The sequence below is a fragment of the Melozone crissalis genome, unplaced genomic scaffold (assembly GCF_028551555.1).
Source record: "Melozone crissalis strain CALT ecotype California unplaced genomic scaffold, PUWL_Pcris_2 ptg000046l_1, whole genome shotgun sequence".
Taxonomy (NCBI): Eukaryota; Metazoa; Chordata; class Aves; order Passeriformes; family Passerellidae; genus Melozone; species Melozone crissalis.
Window position 1 is genome coordinate 2985747 of NW_026535824.1, and position 20642 is coordinate 3006388.

Consider the following 20642-nt stretch of genomic DNA (forward strand, 5'->3'; position numbering starts at 1 on the left):
CCTGGAAGAGGGAATATCGCTCACTCTGCAGTGCCTGGAGGACATACAGTGTTTCTAGTGCCATGTCCGACACGGCACTGCTGATGTCCGCAGTCAGTGGTTCAAGGGCTGCAAGAGAGAGGGACAGAGCCATGGTCACATCTCGGATCTGCAGGGGGCCAAGGAGAGCCCCCTGCCAGGGCCATCCCAGCCGGCTCTAGCCATGGCCAGGAGGGAGCAGGGACCAAGGGCACCAGCCCAAAGCTGCTGGCTACGAATCCCCAAGGTGGCCCTGAAATCTCTGTATGCTCTGACCACGCTGCCCCATATCTGCACAAGGAGCAGAGCCCTCTGCTACAGGGGCAGGGCTTTCAGCTACTCCGGCAGCCCCCGCCGTCAGCCCGCTGCCCTCATTCACTCACCAGTGCAGATCAGCTGCAGCTCTTGCTGCTGCCCCCTCAGGTGCCACCCGGCCACGCCTGTGAACACAGAGCCTGTCACAGCCCCAGTGGCGCAACTCCCTGCCAGCGGTGCTGCCGGCGCTGTGGCCACACGGGCTGCTGGCCCGGCAGGGCTCAGCCCGGGCCCTTGCCGCACGCTGCCGCCCCAGGGCACGGCTGCCAGAGGGCGGCAGCAGCAACGCCCAGGCCAGGCGGGGCTCCACGGCGCCGGGCCAGGCTGGCGCTGCCGGGGCAGCAGGCGGGGCCGGGGCCGAGCTGCAGCGGGGCCGGGGAGGAGCCCGGGCTCAGGACTCACCCATGAACCTGACGGCCGCCTCTCGCAGGGACTCCTGTGGGCACTGCAGGTAGTGCAGTGCCCTGCGCAGGTGCTCGGCCGCTCGGCTCCTGTCCTCTGCCAGCTGCAGAGAGCGGCAGGAGGGAAGGGTTGGCGCGGGCTCAGCTCCTGGGCTGGGCGCTGCCGGCGCCCATCGCCGGCCTCGCCTGCCCGCACAGCCCTGAGGCGCGGCCAGCAGCTGCTGGCCAAGGGCTCCCGAGGGGAGGGGCAGACGGCCGGCTGCTGCCCGGGGAGCCGTGGTGCCGCCCCGCAGCCCCGCCGGGCCGGGGCTCCATGGGCACCCGACTCAGGCCCACGGGAGCCTGGAGAAGAGCCCGCGCACCCTCTGGCGTCCACGCCACAGCTGCTCCCAAGCACTTCCCCATCCACACTGGACCACCTGGAATGCTTCCTCTGGAAAAACAAACAACACATTCTTGAAAAGAGATTAGATGCAAAAAGGGAAAACAAGAAAAACAGTAAAAACTCTTATCTCTGTCAGGGCCTTGAGGAAGGCCCAACCCCTGCATGCCAGTGAAAAACCCAGCCACGGGTGAGGGAAGCCCACACTTCCTCTCTTCCCCTCTGCACTGCCCCCCAAAATCACGGTGATCCCAAAGCAAACAAGGGCAGTGGAGCAGCCCAAGCCCTTCCTTGCCTGCACAGCAAAGCAGCCGCAGCACGGGTTCTGGAGTCCCACGTCTGCTCCCACCATGGGGCTTTGTTTGTGTCAGGCTGGCTGCCCCAGCCCCAGCCCCAGCCCGGGGCACGGTGGGTGCTGGGGGCTGTTGGCAGGGCCAGGAGCCCGCTCCCATTTCATACCCACCCCAGCCCATGCCCCAGCCCTGCCAAAAGCAGCTGGGCAGCCACTGAAGAATGAGTTGCATCTGCCCCAGCAAAGGGGGAGCCTTTGGTTCCCAGCCAGGCTGAGCCATGCCCAAATCTGGCAGAATTTCCCCAGCTGGGGAATCATCTGCAAATTCCCTGTGGACTTTGGCTTTGAAGAAGGTGCCAGAATCAAAGTCCATCACCTTCAGCCTCCCGTGGCCAGGCTGAGGAAAAGCTTGTCATCCTTGATGTCACCCTCGCTGTCTCCAGCAGCAGCAGCAGCAGCAGCAGCAGCAGCAGCATCCCCACCCGGTACAGCTTCTCCAGGGGCTCCTTCTCCTTCCCTGGGGGCAGACCAGGCTCTCAGGGCTCTGCCCAGGGCCCCAGCTGTCAGGGGACCAGGACAAGCGAAACCAGATGGGATGGATACTCCAGGGACCTGGAGAGCCATTCCCAGCAACTGGGAAAATCCTAGGTGCTCCATCCACCCATAGATGCGGTCTCCAAATTTGCCCCAAAATTGGGTCCAGCTCTTAGAGGCCTAAAAGAGCAAGTCCAAGTGACTTGATGACATTTTTAGCCCAGAAAGCCCTGCAGCTGATGGCACACTTCACAATCAGCAGGGGACATAGCTAGGCCAAAGCCCAGACCTCTGCTGGGAGCCTTTCTCCTCAAATACCCTTCAAACAAACCTCCATGCAAGTTACTTGGCAAAGTTTCTTCCAATGATCCATTTCTGGCACATAACTACACAGGCTTATGTGAAAGATTCTAAAGCAGCTGCTCTGGAGTCAAAGAGGAAGCACTAAGGGTCCTTGTCATCTCTTTGTAGCTAAATCCCACTCTACAGGAGTTGAAGGAGTTTGGAACGAGCTAGAGAGCAGACCTCTGAGTATTTTACATGATGCCATTGCTTTTTCTTCACTTCTACACAGACAGGAAGGGTGAGTTTGGCTCACATCTCCACCGCATGGCTCACAGGGCCGCAAGACTTGTAGTTACAAGAGCTTTGAAGGACTTCTTGGCCAAGAAGACACGGCCAACAAAGATATTTGTGTTTTGGAGCCAACCCTTCAATATTTCGTCTTAGGGACTCATGCTACAGTGTAAGCTTCCTTAGCCAATCATGTTATGACACACAAACCTACAGCACTGCATCCTAAGCTTCTTGTTTTACATTGTAACTACTTTTATTTTTTCTAGATCTTGGACTCTAAAACTCTAAACTTTCCTCCACTTTAACATTCCTCCCCGTGTCTCTGCTATAAACTAGAAATCTGCATTCTCGCTTCTAGTACCTAAGTTTGGAAGCCCTTTCCAAGGTCTCAGATCAAATCCTGTGCTTAATTCTAAGCGTTGCTGACAAGACCAAAGGTCTGAGATTTCCCTGCATTTGGGTTTCCCACAGCACCAATGATGTTAGTTACACAGTGCCCGGGATCCCTCTTGCAAGTCAACTCTTTCAGGATCAAGGCAGCTGCTGGGGGGCTGCTTATGGCCTCTGACAGCCCATTGCCCAGGGCTTGCCAGCGCCCCAGCCCCTCAGGGTCTCCCCCAGCCTGGCCAAGCTGCCCGGCAGCAGCGCCGCAGCCCCACAGCAGCTCCAGAGCAGCCCCATCCAGAGGCACCTGGGAGCCCTCAGCAATGCAGCCAGCAGCACGTGGCCAGGAGGACACGGATGGTGCTTCCTGCCTGGCACAGGGCTTGAGGCCATCTCCAGGCACCGCTCTGGCAGGGATCCCCACAGCCCCGGCCCCTGCCCAGCCACTCTGTGGGCAGCACAAAGGCTTCAGCAGAACCACCAAAGGCCAAGGGGCTTCTGGCCATTTTCCCTGCAACACTGCACGCCTGGGCAGCTGGCTGAGCACAAGCACCCTTTTCCCCCTGCAGGGCCTCATCACCCCTCAGCCTGCTGTGCTGCTGAGCACAAGCTCCCTTTTCACCCTTTCCTTCCTCTTGTCCTGCAGACCCTGGGCAGCAAAGAAAAGCTCCTGGCAGTCTGTGTATCATAATACATTCTATAATTATTTACAGTAATCTATAATCTATAATAATATATATAATTATATATACCCTATAATTTATTTATTTTCAATATAGATAAAACAATGAAAAGAAGAACAGAAAAATATTAAAGAAAAGGAAAATTACCCCTGGCTCAGGTTGCCCCAGCCTCCAGGATCAGCTCTTCTCCTAAGTCTTCCGGCAGCACAGCCAGCCGAGCCCCGACAGACGAGGCCGAGTCCTCCATGCCCTGTGCAGCTGATCTTGCAGCCTCTGGATGGTGGAATATCGCCCACACTGTATTTCCCCCAGGACATGGAGTGTTTCAAGTGCCAGCTGCGACACGGCACTTCTCCTGTCATCCGTCAGGCGTTCCAGGGCTGCAAGAGAGAGGAACAGAGGCACGATCAGAGCTGGATCTGTGGGGAGCCGAGGAGAGCCCCCTGCAAGGGCCATCCCAGCCGGCTCTTGCTGTGGCCAGGAGGGAGCAGGGAGCAAGGGGATCAGCCCGAAGCTGCTGGCCACCAATGGCCCACGGGGCCCTGAAAGCTCCGTGTGCTCTGCCCACGGGAGCAGAGCCCTCCGCAGCCGGGGCAGGGCTTGCAGCTCCCCTCGGCAGCCCGCGCTGTCAGCACGCTGCCCTCACTTACCACTGCAGATCAGCTGCAGCTCTTGCTGCTGCCCCCTCAGGCGCCGCCCGGCCATGCCTGTGAACACAGAGCCTGTCACGGCCCCAGCGGCACAGCTCCCTGCCAGCGGCACTGCCGGCGCTGTGGCCACACGGGCTGCTGGCCCGGCAGGGCTCAGCCTGTGCCCTTGCCGCACGCTGCCGCCCCAGGGCACGGCTGCCAGAGGGCGGCAGCAGCAATGCCCAGGCCAGGCGGGGCTCCACGGCGCCCCAGGGCACGGCTGGCGCTGCCGGGGCAGCAGGCGGGGCTGGGGCCAAGCTGCGGCGGGCCGGGGAGGGGAGGGGCAGCCCGGGCTCGGGACTCACCCATGAACCTGACGGCCGCCTCTCGCAGGGACTCCTGTGGGCTCTCCATGTAGCGCAGGGCCCGGCGCAGGTGCTCGGCCACTTGGCTCCTGTCCTCTGCCAGCTGCAGAGAGCGGCAGGAAGGAAGGGTTGGTGCGGGCTCAGCCCCTGGGGCGGGCGCTGCCTGCGCCCAGCGCCGGCCTCCCCTGCCCGCAGAGCCCTGAGGCGCGGCCAGCAGCCGCTGGCCAAGGGGTCCCGAGGGGAGGGGGCAGAGGGCCGACTGCTGCCGGGGAGCCGTGGTGCCGGCCCGCCCCGCAGCCCCGCCGGGCCGGGGCTCCATGGGCACCCGGCTCGGGCCCACGGGAGCCTGGAGAAGAGCCCGCGGGGCCTCTGGCTGCAGCAGCGGGCAGGGGCACAGCTGCCAGCCCCGCACACTGAGTACCACCCTCAGGGGCCTTCTCCAGCCTGAGGCTGGGGCATGCAGGCCCTCCTTACCAGGAGCTCAGTGAACTTGGAGAGTTTCTGTTTCTTCACAGTTTTTTCAAGATCTTTCCTTTTCAGGAACTTGACTGCACAAAGCAGCGTTTCCCAAGAAGTCTGGAGAGCAGCAGAGATGCGGACATGGCCCCACAGCCCAGGGCACAGGAGCCGCAGCCTGGAGGAGGCTGCGGTCCAGCAGGTGCAGGGCAGGAAGCAGCCGAGCCCCCTGCCAGGGGGACAGCAGCAGCCCACGAGTCCTCACCTGTGCCACACGCAGATTCTCATCATGGCAGTGGAAGAGCAGTGGGAGCAGGCTCTGCCACACTTGTGTCATCAGGGGCTTTTTTCCTTCTTCTTCTACAGCAGAAATCAAGGTGTGAAAGACAATCATGGAGAGCTGCTGCACCTGGCTATCACCCTGTAGAACAGGAAGGCAGCAAGAGCTCAGCATCACCTGGTTCTGGCCCACATTGGCACAGGCCTGCATCTGCACAGGGCCCCAAGTGTCCGGGCAGCAGCCAGTGGCCGTGGCTGGGGGCACAGAGCCTTACGTGGTCAAAGAGTGGCAGGAACACCTTAGCCAAATGCAGGGCAATGGGACTGGGTATGCGGGCACCACTATCCAGGAACAGATAGCCCAGTAGCATGGTGGTCATCCTGACCCGCAGGAGCTCCACGAGCCTTTCGGTCAGGCTCCACATTCTTTCGGCCTGTGTGGAACACGACTTTGTGAAAGGCCACCCTGCTGCCGCAGGGCCCAGAGGCCAAAGGCCTGTCCTGAAGCACTGGGGCAGCTGCAGCGGGAGGCAGGAGAGCTGGGAGCAGCTGCCACAGCGCCCGAAGGCCAGGCAAGGCCAAGCGACTGCGTTGCCCAGCCCCACGCCGCCTGCACGGCTTCAGCCACTGCCCCCTTCTCACCAGCGGGGAATGGTCCCTGAGCGGGAGGAGGGCCCTGAGCAGCTGGCTGCCAATGTCTGCGCGGTCCCTCTGCAGGTGCCATGACAAGACAAGGTCCATGATGCTGTCCCTGCATTCCCTCAAGTCCAGGCACTCGAGGACCTGAAAGGCACAGGGCAGTGACAGGGGATCCGGCTGGCAGGAGCCCGGAGCCGCACGGGGCTGGGCCCAGGCAGCAGCGCAGGGCACGGGCACCGTCCCAGGCGGCTGCGGCGACGAGAGGGCAGAGAGCTGGGAGGCAGCTCAGCCAGGCAGCGCTGGCCATCAGGCTCACCTCTGCAAAGAATGCCAGGGCAGGGAAATCCCAGTATGGCATCTCTATGCTGAGCATCTCAAGGAGGCAGCATAAGATCCTTTTACACAAGGGCCTGGATGCATGGCACATCTCCCTGGAAGGTGGAAAGTGTCACTAAGACCTTGAGCCGGGGGGGGAAGCCTCTCCCAGCACTGACTCACATGGTTCTTGTCCTTCCCCACCACCCACTGCCAGGGGACCTGGGCCCTTTGAGATGTGCTCCTGGGCACCCCCTTTTCCAGCCTTTTCCAGTCTGCTTGCCTGTCGCTCGTCCCTTTGACCCACAGCCATGGGGACTGTGTGGGACAGCCTGGGCACAGGGCACAAATGCCAGGAGCAATGGGGAGAAGGGGGTGTCTCACCTGGCTAGCAGAGCCACGGCAGAGTGATGGGTATCAACGCAGAGCAGCGTGTCCCAGCCACGCTTGCCTTCCATTGACACCACCACCTGCTCACACTGGAGAAGGCAGAGCAGGGACTTCAGGGTCTGCACTGCAAACCTGTGTGCACAGCAAAGCCCAGGTCACACTGGCAGCACTGGCTCCTTGGCAGGCCATGTGGCAGGGACAGGAGGAGTAGGATGGAGCACCTGTTGGGGCTGGTGGCAAGGCCGTGCTCTTCCTGGCATCCCTTCCAGAAGGTGTCGACCTCCTCTGGCATATCCAGAGTGCTGAAGAACACTTGGAATAGCAGATGCACAAATAGGCGGGGGAAATACACCTTCAAGATCCGTGGGAGACAGGGCACCTAGAGGATCTTCCACGTCACCACAGTTGCCTGCAAAGGACAAAGCCCCCCGAGACAGCGCTCAGTGCTGAGGTGTGTGTGTGGCAGGGCCCGAGCGTGGCAGGGAGAGGCCAGGAGAGACCATGGCAGGGGGAGCACGGGGCCTGGTGGACCTGAAGCTGCCCCTGGGCCAGGTTTCAGGCCAGCGCCTGAGGCAGGGAGATGCAGTGGGGGAAGGAGGATGGAGAGCTGCTGGAGAGGCAGCCTTGGGGCCTGCAAAGGCCGGTTGCAGAAACTCACAGCCAGGGCAAAGACAGCCGTTTCGTCCCCATTGGAGGTGCGGGTGCTGTACTCTGGCCAGCTGCCCAGCACATCCAGGAGGATCAGCTGCGCCAGCTCCGCAGTCCTGGCTGAGCCCATGATGGTCTTCCACATGGCCATGGCAGCTCTGTGGGATTAGAGCTGTGTCTCAGGAGGGTCTCAGAGAAAGCACCGGGGGCAGCTTAGCCGGCTTCCATTTCTGCCTCTGCCCAGTGCCCCCCTGCCAGCAGGAGCCAGACAGCCCAGCCCTGTGGGGACAGAGCCCTGAGAGGCGGCAAGGGAGCACGGCAGCAGGCTCAGGGGCTGGCCTGGCAGGGCTGGGAAAGGGAGCATCCAGAGGGCCCTGGAACTCTCTGTTGCTCCAACACCTGGGGCAGGCTGTGCAGGGTGATGGGCTGGGGAGGCCTGAGCCCTGTGGGCAGGTGGGCCCCATACCTGTCACAGGACGGGGCCACACGCAGGAGCGTCATGACTGCATCATTTGGCTGTGCTTCGGTGAGATCCAGCAGGGTCTTGTCCAGCCTGTGCTCAGCAGAATCATTGGCCATGAGCCACTGGTGGATGTAGCTGACCATGGCAGGCACCTGGAGAAGGCACGGGGAGACTTGGAAAGCTGCCAGAGGGAGCAATGTTCCCAGCTTCCCCAGAGGAGTGCTTCCCTTCCCACCCCACTGCCATGTGGCCTGAAAGGCTCACAGCAAGCAGCATGCATGGATTGGGAGGCCAAGCAATTACTGGGAGGATCAAAGCCTGGCCCAGGCTGCTTACTTGCTTTGGAGTGTAAAAATCTTCCTCTACAAGCATACGCAGAAGGCCAGCACTGGTCTTGCTGAGGAAGATGGGCGAGTATGGTCTGAGGCCTATGCCCGTGGCGATGGTCTCTTCCTCCTCAATTCTCTTGAGGAAGTTGCAAACAAACTGTAGGAGAAGGGCAAGAAGCCGAGGATGTTGCATGAAGTGCTGCACACACGGTGCTGGGCTGAGCAGGGACAGCAGGCCCAGCCCAGGTGGGGGTGGCTGCAGGTACCTGCGCTGTTCTGCGGAAGCGGCCACGGCTGGACTCCTGCTCCTGTGTGCGCTCCAGCTTGCTTTCCCACTCATTTTGCTGTGCTTCCCCTCAGCTAGTTTTGTGGCTATTTATGCAAAAGCAAATTTCTCCGTCCCTGAGCTGGAGAATCTCCTTCGGACACATCCCAGGTTGCAGCCCTGAGTCATGGCCTGTGCATCTCTGGGGCAGCAGAGCTCACTGCTGTGACTTTGCAGAATCTGTTGGTTATTCCCACCCCTGATTTTCACCCCCCAACCCCTGAAGGACCAGATCTTGCCCACCAGCCTTCTCCTTTGCTGAGGAGAACCACAGAGCTGAGACAGGAGGGATGGAGGGCAGAATCCTCCAGCAACAGATGTAGGAGGGAAAGTTGTCCCATCTCCGTGGTGAGGACTTCTTGTGAGGAGGCTGAAGGAGAGAGAGAAGGGGACAAAGGGAACCTGTTGGAGCAAGTCCAGAGGAGGCCACAAAAATCACAAAAAGGGCTAAAAAATCACAAAAGGAGCATCTCAGCTACAGAGACAGGCTGACAGAGCAGGGGTTGTTCAGCCTGGAGAAGGCTCTGGGAGACCTCAGAGCCCCTTCCAGTGCCTAAAGGGGCTCCAAAGGGCTGGAGAGGGGCTTTGGACAAGGATCTGGAGTGACAGGCACAAAGGGCAATGGCTTCAACCCGCCAGAGGTCAGGTTAGATTGGATATTGGGAAGAAATTCTTCCCTGTGAGGGTGATGAGGCCCTGGCACATGCTGCTCAGAGAAGCTGTGGCTGCTCCATCCCTGGAAATGCTCAAGGCCAGATTGAAAAAACCTGGTCTAGTGGAAGGTGTTCCTGCCCATGGCAGGGGGTTGGAATGAAACATCCTTTAGGATTCTGTCCCAGCCAAACCAATCTATGATTCTGTGGTTCTAGGAAATGGAAGGTGGGAAGAGCAGCCCTGAAGCCAAAAGACCTGGCACTGCTGAGGAACAGAGATGGACTAAAGAAAGTAGAGCATGTGCGGTGTGATGCTGATGGATGTTTGGCACAGGGTTTTTTTAGATCCCTTGTTGTCATGTCTGAGCTCCTGCCTGCCTATTTTGAGTGGCCCACAGTGGCTGCATGTACTTGCCCTGTTGCCTGTTTAGACTGGGGATTTGTGACACCCTTGCTCAAAATGTGGCAGCAGAAGTACCAAGGTCACAGCTCCTTTTGAAAGGGGGAGTTTTAGGATTTTTCCAAGAAAAGGGATTGCTATTAGATTGGGTGCTGTTAAATCAAAGAGGCCCATGGCTCACAAACTCCCTTTGTTCCTGCTTTCAGCACTCTGAAGCCTGGATAGATTGCATGACAGAGTGAAATAATCCATAAATAGAGCAACATGGTTTTGTATCTTGGCAAGGATGATGCTGCTGAACCATGCAAACTGACTTTGCTCTCTCTCCCTCAGTGCAGAGATCCTGTCTGGCTGCAGGGAAGGAGTGATGCCAGCTCTCCACAGTGCTGGGGGACACAGACAGCCCCTTCTCCCATCTCAAGTTGTGTGCTTCAGCAACCTCTGAACTGCCCTTGGGTTAGAAAGTGCACAATAATATCCTTCCCCAGCTGGAATCACCCTCACCTCACAGTACAACACCTCCCATGCTTGGATTCACAGAATCTCACAGTCCTTGAATGGTTTGGGTTGGAAGAAACATCAAGGTCATCCAATTCCAACCCCTTGGCATAAGCAGGATTCTTGGAAATTCGCTCTTCCTGTGGCTGAACTGCTGCAAGGGCCTTTGAGAGGAAATCATATCCTGTTCAACCAGCCCACTCTTGCAGCAAAAGGGGTTTGTCCTGTAGTCTGTGTTATTTCTGAGGGAGGATGTAGCTCCAGTGCTGATGGAGGCTCCTGCTGCCAGCAGTGGTCAGGGAGAGCATGGCTGCTTCCCTCCCCTCTGGGCCTGAAGCCAGGCAGGAAGGGCTGGAGCCTGCAGCAGCACCAGCACTGCCAAACAGCACATTTTCAGTGTAGTGAAATGAAGAATGATCCTTCAAGAAACCAAGCAGGAAACTTGATTTTTCCAAGGAAACCATTGAAAGAATCAGCATCATCCTGTAGGCTGCTTTTGGCTGCATTAGATCACCATTTTCCTGGCCAGAGAGAGGGGCCCAGGCAGAGCCTGAGCTGTCTCTGTCCATTCAATAAACATCAGTTTCTCTGTGTGTTTCCAGCCGGGCATGTGCAGTGAATGCTCCAAGAATAGCTCATGTCATGCTGATTTCATTCAGTGATGAGGAATAAAAACAGAAGCTCTGCAGTCAACATGAAATTAAGATTAATGGCTTTTCAGGTTGATTTCCTCTGTGTGAAACAAACCCCATATTGTGATTTGGCTATTTAATGTTTGCTCAATGTTAGTCATTAATAGCAACTTCTCCACATGCACAGGTCATTTGCTCACATATTTTGGAGTTTCTCTGATCTCAGCCTTGCACTGCTCTTGCTTTGTTTAGCCACAGGGGAAATCGTAGGATGACAGGATGGATTGTGCTGGAAGGGACCTTAAATGTCATCTATCCAACCTTCATGGCATTAAAATTTCTGGAGATAATCACCTGCCACCAGGGACCCAGCACAAAGGGGCAGAGAATGAGCCCAGCCCCTGCTGCTGGTGTTTGTCCTTGTCCCTGCATCCCAGAGGTGACTGGGAGGTGGCAATGGAAAGCCACCAAGGGCTCTCCCTGTGCTTTGCTTTGGCATCTGCACCGAGGTTTAATTTGCATGTGCTAGGCTGGAAAACTGCTTCATCATCTGGTGAGTGTCAGCGATGCCACTGAGCCCTTCTGCCTGGGGATATCCCCCAGGAATTGTGGAGGATGAGCTGGAGACCAGGCTGGATGGGGCTCTGAGTACCCTGGTTAGTGGAAGGTGTCCCTGCCCATGGCAGGGGGTTGAAACTGGATGATCTTTAAGGTCCTTTCCAACCCAAACCATTCTGTGATTCTCTGAGTCTGTGAATTGTGATTCTGTACTTCTGTGATTCAGTGATTCTATGATTCTGTGATTCCATGAGTCTGTGACTCTGTGAGTCTGTGAATCTATGATTCTGTGAGTCTGTGAGTCTATGATTCCATGATTCTGTGAGTCTGTGGTTCTGTGATTCCATGATTTTGTGAGTCTCTGATTCCATGATTCTGTGAGCTATTGGTTCTGACCTGCCCCATCCATCATGAAATGGTGTCCATCAGCCTCACACCCCAGCTCCTGGTCAGCGTGGATGAAGGAGCTCAGCTGGGTGTGGCCATGGCATGAAGGATCCTGCTGAACCCATCACATGGATAAAGGAAATTTAATTACATCTGTAGGATTTCCATCAATGCTGAGCAGCAGCAGGCTGGGTCTCAGGGGAGATTTTTCATTGTGTTGAAATCTGACTTTGTTAATTACCAGTCTCTGATCTCATTTGAGGGTTAAGGTTATGAAACAGAATCCTTATTTCTCTGATTTCCTTTTCCAGCTGGTTTATTGAGTCTTGTCCAGGGGGTGGTTTGGACCTTAGAAATTCCCAAGTTTTCTCACACTTCTGGCATGAGCTGTGCAGAAGCATTGGAGCAAGGGGAGGTGATGGAGATATGCAGAAGTCCTGGTGAAAGACACAGCAAGAAATCATCTCAGGAAAACTGAAAATGAGGACAAAGGTCTTGCTGCCAAATTATAGCTTCTTTTACCCTCAAAGGGAACTCCCCCTTCCCACATGGGAAGCACCCACCCCAGGCAGCCAGGGAACATTGTGGTGGGGGCCTTTAGCAGTGACACCAGCCTTTGGTGCACCCCAGGCTGTTGACTTCCTCTTGGGGAAAGCTTCCCATCCTCTGTTTACTCAGGAAGCACCAAATTTGACGGCTGTAGGCAGTCAATAGAGCGCCTGGTTTTTATCCACACATCAAATTTACTTTCTTTTTTAAAGAGAAAATAGCCACTGAACAGCCCTTGAAGCTTGGGGCTAGTGTCTAATTCCACTTGAAGAGCTTTGTTAGATAATTGCAGTATTTTTCTGAGAGAAAATAGAACAAACAAGGCTTGTAATTAAAAGCCATTCAGGCAGCTTTGATCCTTCTCTCTGCGTCTTCACTTACCAAACACAAATGCCAACAAGACTCATGGCAATATTTACAGTCACTATTTTTGGCCTTTGCCTTTAAATTAACTCCTCTTCCTCGCTTCCAGTCAAAAGAAGGGGGAGGGAGGGAAATGGGGCTTTTCAACAGGTGTTTCTTTAGAAAGATTATTTTGGAGGATCCCTGATATCATAGAATAATTAAGTTTAGAGAAGCTCAACGAGTCCAACTATCACACACTAGCCACACCACCACATTCACCACTACACTAAATGAAATGTCACACACAGAGGTTTTTTGAACACTTCCAGGGATGGTGACCCCACCACTGCCCTGGGAAGCCTTTTCCAGGGCTTGACCACCATTTTGGTGAAAAAAATATTTCTGATAATCTAATCAAACCTCTAAATATCTAAAAAAATCTAAAAAAAAAAATCTAAACATATTTCTAATATCTAATCAAACCTCCCCTGGCACAACTTGAGGCCATTTCCTCTCATCCTGTCACTCCACAATGACAAACCTGGAGCTCCTCTGGAGACCTCAGAGCTGCCATAGATCAAATTTATCATCCCAAAACTGCCTCCAGGCACAGCCTCAGCTGCAGTGGTGGTGTGGATGGGACAAGATCCACACACTCTGCCCTGGGCATGGACAGGGAGCTGCCAGGGCCATGTCCCACAGCCCACAGGGGATCCTCAGGTGAGCTCCTGACTCACTGGGAGAGGAATCCAGCCTGGGAAGTCCCAGCAGCAGGTGGGGATGTCAAACCTTGATGTGCTGAGACCCTCTGAAGGCACCAAACTGGGCTGGTTTCTCCCAGAATTGGCAGTACAGCCAGTGGGTTGTCATTTCATTGGGTTTATGGTGGGACCAACAGCGGCTCATCAGCACCCAGGGGCTCCCAGCAGTCCCAAGGAAACAAGGTGAGTGCTACAGGTGTCAGGTTGTACAGGGAAGGGACAAATTCTCTTCCTTGGCTTGATTTGAACACTGTCTTCTGGATATCCTTCTGCTTCTCATCTTTCACAGTCCAAGGTTTTGCTTATCCATGTTTAATTTTTATTTCCATATTTTCCTCACATCAAGATGCTTCTGAGAGCCACGCCTTCAACTCTCAGTGGGCTATTATTTCTTTTCTCACCCAAAAATCGTGACCAGCCTTGGGGAGGCAGTGTGAGACTGTGTAAGACCCAGGGGACTGGAGCTTCCCGGGAGAACAAGCTGCAGCACGGCTCGGATGAGGACAATTGATCCAAACAGACAATATTGCTGCGGCATGAAGATTTAAAAAGCAACAACAGCTTCTGATCGCCCACCCTAGCTGAGATGCCTGCATGGAAAGCCTGTGGTGGGAATATGAGCCCTAATTCCTACAAGTGGGAATATGAGCCCTAATTCCTAAAAATGGGAATATAAGCCCTAATTCCCGGTGGCTGCCCCGCACCTTTGCACCCATTGATGCAGCACACACTGTTCCAGAAGGAAATCCACCCAGCTTTGAGGCTGAGCTGACTCTGTGCATGGCTGGGAAGGGGTTAGGAGGAGGAGGAAAGCCTGGGTTCCTAATTCAGCCTCCCTGCAGACCCCAGACAGGGTGCTTGCTTTAGGAAGGGATTTATGCAGTGAATCGCTAATGGGGTTTGTTTTCCTGCTTCCAGTGTTCAGGATGCAGCCGATGTGGGCTGGTGTGACAAGCCAGCCCCAGCAGTGGGAGGAAATTCAAAGGAACGAGCTGGCGTGTGGGGTTTCCCTGGGCAAATCTTGTGCTGGGAGTAGGCAAGCATCTCCCTGGAGGTGTTTTCTGCTCTCCCAGAAGGAGCCGAAGCAGCCTGGCTTCTGATGCTGTGCTCCGAGGGTCTGCCCAGGCGCAGGAAGCCCGAATGTGCTGTTTCCCCGCAGGAGCAGAGTGCCAGGCTGTATGTGAGGCTGAAGATGCTGCGATGGGGGGGATGCAGCGATGCTGAGCTGAAAGCAGCGAGTGCCGCTTAGTGCCGCCGGGCTGAACCGCACCGGGGCTCCGCGGGAGCTGCAGCCTCCCCTGGGCTCGGGAGGGCACCTGGACAGCCCAAATCCTTCTCCCCCGGGAGCCTGGCACCCGCACGAGCGGCCAAGGCTCCTGTCGGGTGTTTGGCACGGAGAAAATCGCGGATGCAGCAGGATGCTGCCATAGGGAGATGCTGAGATGAGGCTGCCCGTGCTCAGAAAGGGAAGGGGCAGGGGATGCAAGAAACATCTGGAAATGCCCGTGGAGGGTTCAGAGAGGAGGGAACCAGACTCTCCTCAGTGATATCCAGTGACAGGAGACACGAACTGAAACATGGAAAGTTCCATTAAATCACAGGAAGGAAATTCACTGTTCAGGTGGTGAAGTACAGGAACAGGTTGTCCACTGTAGCATCTCCATCCTCAGAGACATTCAAACCCGAGTGGACACAGTGCTGGGAAATTTAACCCTGCTTGAGCCATGCTGTGACTGTGACTATCATATCATTTTTTCCATTTAATGGAAAAAACTCCAGCTATATCATTGTCATGTCTGAAGTGGTTAACTCACACTGAAAAGCTCCTTTCCATGCAAAAAAATACAGTAGTTTTTCTACTTAATAAAATATATTGCCTTTCCTAGAGCCCCAGTGCCAGTGAACAGCGATGTTTCAGCTGATTGGGCAGCTTGTGTGAGAGGTGACATAATTTGAGTCAGTTTTCTCACACAGAGAGGTTTTTCCACCCGGGAAACCCATTGCCAGCAGGTGGCAACCACGCCAAAGCAAAATTCCTGGAGAAGGTTTGCCTGGAAGAATGTGTTCTCCTTCATTGTTCTACCACAGCTAGCACCTTTAATATGGAGAAGGCAACAGAGTGATCTTGTGTACACACATCTGTTTTTAGTTTTCCATCAATTAAATTGGAATCCCGAGGTATCGAGGGTTGTCAGTTTGGGTGTTGGGGTGCCCAGGGCACTGAATTTCCCCGAGCAGTCTCACCTGGGGTCTCCACCCACACCCACCCATGGCTCTGGGAGCCCATTTAAGCTGAGAACTGCAGCCTCCTTTCCTTTTATGTTCCCTGTACTGCCTTTTCCTGGGGGAATTTGGACAGGTAAGAGCCAAGCTTGGTGCCTGGGGTCGGAGGAAAGCTTAAAAGAAATATTTTAGCTATGACAGCCTTCCTAACAGCAGTAAGATACAAACTTCACTACTAGCAGGGCTAAAGGGTGTGAGAATGAGTTTTCCAAGCTTTCTATATGGAGTTTCTGATCTCCAGACTCTTCCAGTCAAGTTCTTTTGTTCCAATACTTTTGTTCAAGTATTTTGACTATTTATCTGTGAAAGAAGAAACTTTATATCTGCAGTGCTCACTACAGTCATACTTATGGCTTACAAACCACCTTAATTTTGTTACAAACCTGCTGTGTTTATTTTATAATAGGCAAAATGCAATATATATAGCAAAGATATGGCACAAGTAGCATAAATTTTCTCTTGTGAAAGAAGGACCAGTCTCTTTATTCCCCCATGAGGTTTATTTCATTACTCACTCTTAAATAAATATGTATTTGACACTTTACAGGAACAACTAGTTCAAAATGATTTCTAACACAAGTTCTCGCAGTTGTTATAGTATTTGTATGGTGTGCTGTTTGGCACCATTTTTGAGACTCAAATCTTCCTTTTGGCCTAAATTTAACAAGTCAGAAAAGAGGAAATTTGTGGTGGGGTGGAAGATGGACAATCCTTCAAAATCAAAAGAAAGCCATAACACACAGGAACATACACGAACATTGAAAATAATTTCTTTTCTCTTCTAAATACTCATCCTCTCTTTTACAGATGTTTCATTGAAAGTGCTCATTAGCTCTGCTCCATTAAACAATCCTCCCTAATAACTCAGTGATAAAGAACTGAGCTTTGCACTCCTCTGGAAATTGGTCTCCAGCCTGTCCGTGCTGTACAGCAGATGGCAATAAAGGACCACTCTGTGGCAGAAGCACACCCCTGAAAAGGAAATGTTCTGTCCTTAGTAATTCAGGGGGTGAAATTAAAATCAGGGTCTAGAAATGCAAGTTGGTGGGAGCAAAGAGGGGAAATACAAGAGTTGCAAATGGGCAGGACAAACCCTGTTGCTGATGAGGGTTACAAATAGACCACACATTACATATAAACCAAAGAAAGGACGTTGTGCATTCATTGGCCACTCCTCCAGTCTGCAAAGTTTCTCCTGAAAAACCCTGGAAGGGCAGGGACCTGCCAGCCCCAGCCCCCTGTTCAAGAAGTTCTGCATTCCAGCAGCTTCCGGAAACTTTTCCGAAAACTGTCATCCAGGAAAGCGTACAAGAAAGGATTCAAGCATGAATTGGCATAGCTTAGGCTGGTGATGAAGTAGGATATCCCAATGACCATGGAGGTCTGGGGTAAGTCAGTGGTCAAAGCCACGATGGTAGCCAGGTGGAAAGGGGTCCAACAGAAGAGGAACACAGCCAGGACTATGAAGACCATGATGGTGACTTTCTTCTTGGCTTTGTCCAGGGTTCTGGCATTGCAGTTCAGGTGCATGTTCCTCAGCTTGTAGAGCATCATGGTGCAGAGGATGCAGATGGTGGATACTGGAATGGCAAAGCCAAGGATGAGGGTGTAGATCCTGCTGGCTTTGAACCAAAACCTCTCAGGCTTGGGGAAATTGAGACCACAACTCTTGATCTCCAGGTCGTCAGTGTAGACATTGGCAAAGATGATGAAAGGGAGGACTATGATGGTGACCAGGATCCAGATGCACAGGCTGACAATCCTGGCTGCTCGGTACGTGCGGTGGGGCATCCTCTTGGACCTGACCGTAGCCAGCACCACCAGGTACCTGTCTATGCTCATCACTGTCAGGAAATAAATGCTGGAGAAGATATTGTAGTGATCTATGGACAAGATGACCTTGCAGAGGATTTTTCCAAAGGGCCAGTAGCGGAGGAGGTGCTCTGCAATATTGATGGGCAAGACAAGGGTGAACAAGTCATCAGCGATAGCGAGGTTCAGGATGAACATGTTGGTCACAGTCTTCATCTTGGGGGCCTTGAGGATCACATAGATGACAGCAGTGTTGCCTGTGAGCCCCACCGCACAGATCACAGAGTAGATCATGGGCAGGACAATGTAGAAATCAGCTGCCTGCTCTTGGAGGGTGAAGTTGAACCTCATGCTGTTTTCCAGCTAGCAGCTGTTGCCTGCGTTGCTGCAGGAGCTGTTCAGATCATCCCAAAAGATGTTTCCCATGCCTATTGACCACAGACCACCTCCAGATACCACTGAAAGCCTCACTAGCCCAGAAGTGAGAGGTTTTTTGCTTGGTTGGGATATTTTCCCCCTCCTGTGAGAAGCAGCTGTTACCTCATTTAGGTGCAGCTTATTTTCAAAGGTGAGTTGTGAGGCTTCTTGGACCACCTAACTTACCTCTCCCCCCCGTTGGAGAAGTTAGATTTTGAAGTGGCGATGGGAGAAGAAAATGTTTGGAAGACATAAGGCTCCATGAACCAAGAGAACAAGAGAATAATGTCTTTCTAAAGAAGTCAAGGAACTCTTCTTTCTGAGAGCATTCCGGTGAGCTTTGGCTTTTCTTTGCTGGGGGAGTTGAGCGGCTCTCATTCAGCTGTCTAAAGTGACAGTTCTTTTGGGGCTGGCAGGAACAAGGAGGCAGAAGGGGGAATTTTGTGCCTGGCTGGCTGTTCACAGCCCTTGGAGGACTCGAGGGATGGCTGCAGTTTCTCTGGCACAGCTCTTGCTTTCCGTGCTGGAGCAGAAGCGTTCCAGTGGTTAATTAGCGCCTGCCTTTGTGTGGAGTTCAGGCTCTTCATGGACAGCGATTTCACAAACAATGAAGAAGTTTCTGACACTGCTACTCCCCACTCCCAGGGTCCCCTAGCAAAAGAAGGAGGGGGAAAAATAGTTCAGGGAGTATTTCTGAAATTAACATTTAAAGGGGATTTCCCTGCAATCAAAGTACACCTTTAAGCAAGGGTGGGTTATGAACTTACTCACTCTGAAAACCATCCCCAGTACGAACAACTGGCAGCCCCCCAAATTTGGCACAGATAGACAAACCTGTACATCTCAGAAGTTCAGGATTAATCGGGGAAGAGAGAGAAAAGTACCCTGAAAGAGACACAGCAGGAATCATCTCACCTGTAGCAGTCACCACATCCATCACTATTGCCTGACCCATACTTCCAAGAATTCCTCCACAGGGAATGAACAAAAAACCGACCCCTACCCCCCTCCACCATGAAGATCAAAGGTTTGGCAACCGGTCCCAGGCTCTGCAGAGAGAAGTGCCTCACTTCTCCTGCCTTTTGTTGTCGCACAGCAGTAAAGTGAGCTGGACTGCCGGCGCTGGGGATGGGGAGTGAAGTGTCCCTTACCTGGGAAGCGGCTCCTCTGCCTCCTCCAGCACCTGCTGCTCTCACTGGTGAGCCTCTTCCCTCTGATCTGAGCTGGAGGAGGGTCTCTGGGCTGCTGACGTATGGGGATTTGCAATCAGATCAACACGATGCTTCTGTGTGTGCGTGTTGTGTGTCTGACCAATTAGCACTTGCTCGGATCGGGGAAGGGGGGAAAAAGGGTTTTCTCTCTGCAGGGTTATTGAAAGAGTAAATACGGTGGATGTTTCCTTCAGGAATGAGGGAGATGTGGAGGGACACAGGCAGCACTCAGGACTGGCTGAGTGAGGGATGAAAGGATGGGAAGCAGGGGGTTAAACTGCTTCAATAGGGAACAGTGGCTGGTTTTAACAAAGGGAGCAGGAGGAGGGTGAGCTACATTACAACGCGCAAAATAAACAAATAAACAGATGTACCTTGCCAGATCTGTGCTGTTTTCGGCTGCTCTGGGGGAGTTTGGCTGAGTTCCTCCAGCTGGGTCTCTGATCCGGCTTTGGAAATCCAGTGAAATCCTTCAGATGTGCATCAGAAGGTGCAGGAGTCCCGTGAAGCTTCTTGGAAATGCACCCCAGGTTATAGAGCAACAATGTAAGATCACTTTACCAGCATGTTCCTAAAGAAAAAAAAAAAGAAAAAGGAAATCCAGACTCTTTTGATTCTCTTTTAGTCTTTTAAGTATTGCCTGACCTTTGTTTCGAGACAAAGCAAGGGAAAACAGGAATCCATCACTGCCATGCCTGGCTGAGTGCATTAAACCAGGAGGGCCAGGTCATAGATCTGAGCCAGTAGCCAAGAAGTGTGTCTGACTTTGCTCCTCTTTTTGGATGTTTTATATTCTTCTGGCAAGATTATTGTGCACCAGTAGCTGGGTGGGAGTAAAACATTTCATTGCACTTCTTAAAGACATGGCTATAACCGACTTCAGCAGATGGGATTTTTTTTTTTTTTAATGTACAACTCTTCAAGATATTTCCTTGACCAAAATCTAAGCAGACATTGGGCTTAAGGAAAATGAAACAGGAATTATATTGTCCAATTATATTGCATAGGAATTATATGGATGATACTTCTTCAGATGAAACACCCCTGGAGCTTTCTTCTTGCCTGTTTTGGGAAAGCTGGTGTGGTTTATAAGGAGTTGTAAATGAAGCAAGGCTTTGGTAGGTCTGCAGGGGGAATGCAGTTTCCAGGAATTGCTGTTGTCTTTTTTCAGAGAATAGCATACAGAAGGCAGAAAAATTCAGGAGAATGTGATGTTACATTTGCTGATCTGTAACTATTCCCTGGGACAAAAGGGTTTTAAAGTATTTTTCATCCACAATCCTTTGAGGCTTTCTGTTTTTCAGCATAAAGTACATCTCTGGTCTCTGGGATAGTTTAAAAGCTGTTCCTTTTTTCCCAGTTTATATTATCTTGGAATTAGCTGCCATGGCCAGGGGTTGTGTGCCTGGGTGCTGTGTGTTTCAGGAGCTGTGGTGCTGATGATGGTTCCTTGTGCTTTTACCCTTGCCTTGTGCCTTACTCCTCATTATCCATAGTGAACATGCTCTCTGTGCCTTGGTTAGGATGTGCTTGATTAAAATAACCTGTCAGAGAAGAGATGGAGACTAATTAAAGCTCATTGCCGGGTGTGGGTACAGGGGCTTTTGCTTATATGCCCCAAACAAATTACTGGCACCTCCTTTAAGAACTACTTGCCTGGTTCTCCAATAAAACTTGTTTGCTTTGGGGAGGACAATTGCCAACAGATCTAAA